Source organism: Lupinus angustifolius, chromosome LG11 (genome assembly GCF_001865875.1).
Source record: "Lupinus angustifolius cultivar Tanjil chromosome LG11, LupAngTanjil_v1.0, whole genome shotgun sequence".
In the NCBI taxonomy this organism is placed as follows: domain Eukaryota; kingdom Viridiplantae; phylum Streptophyta; class Magnoliopsida; order Fabales; family Fabaceae; genus Lupinus; species Lupinus angustifolius.
Window position 1 is genome coordinate 20,487,174 of NC_032019.1, and position 984 is coordinate 20,488,157.

Consider the following 984-nt stretch of genomic DNA (forward strand, 5'->3'; position numbering starts at 1 on the left):
CATGTTGATTTGTTGAGTTGTCTTTAAGCTTTCACTAAGTCCTTTGTCTTCATCAAAACATAGGCAAGCTTAAGTACTCTCTTGACACATTGCACTTTCAATCTCCCCCTTTTTGATGATAACAAACTCAACGCCAAATTTGTTTTGATGCATAGCTTGAAGATGATCACATAATGCATTCTCTTCTAAGAACATAGAAGGTATCTCGTGAGCGCAACACACACCAGCGACAATGTATTCCGCTTTGGCGGTGGACAAAGCAACACATGCTTGCTTTTTACTGTGCCATGTAACTAATGAACTACCAAGTAAATGACAAGTCCCACTAGTGCTTTTCTGATCCAACTTACATCCCGTAAAATCGGAATCGGAATACCCTACCAAGGATAATGAGGCATCCCTAGGATACCATAATCCCATATTAGTTGATCCTTTTAAATATCTCATAATTCGTTTTACAGTAGTATAATGTGAATCTTTAGGCAAAGCTTGAAATCTAGCATACATACAAACACTAAACATAATATCGGGGCGACTCGTATGGTTACCTCAATTGAGGTAACCAACACCTATGGCATGCAAACACCATAGGTGTTGAAGCCTCTTCGAACTTTTTCAGTAACTCCTTGCAGTATTTCGATTGATGAATGAAGATGCCACATTCCATTTGTTTTATTTGTAGCCCAAGGAAGAAGGCCCGCTCACCCATCATCGACATCTCAAATTCACCCCGCATCATCTCAGAAAATTCTTTACAAAGAATGTCATTAGTAGATCCAAAGATTATATCATCAACATATATTTGAACTAAAACCACATGATTATCTAATCTACGAATGAAGAGGGTAGTATCAACCACACCCCTCACGAACCCTTTTTCCAAGAGGAAAGAGCTCAACCTATCATACCAAGCTCTGGGAGCTTGTTTCAGGCCGTAAAGGGCCTTTTTGAGCTTATATACATGGTTCGGTTACTTAAAACTTT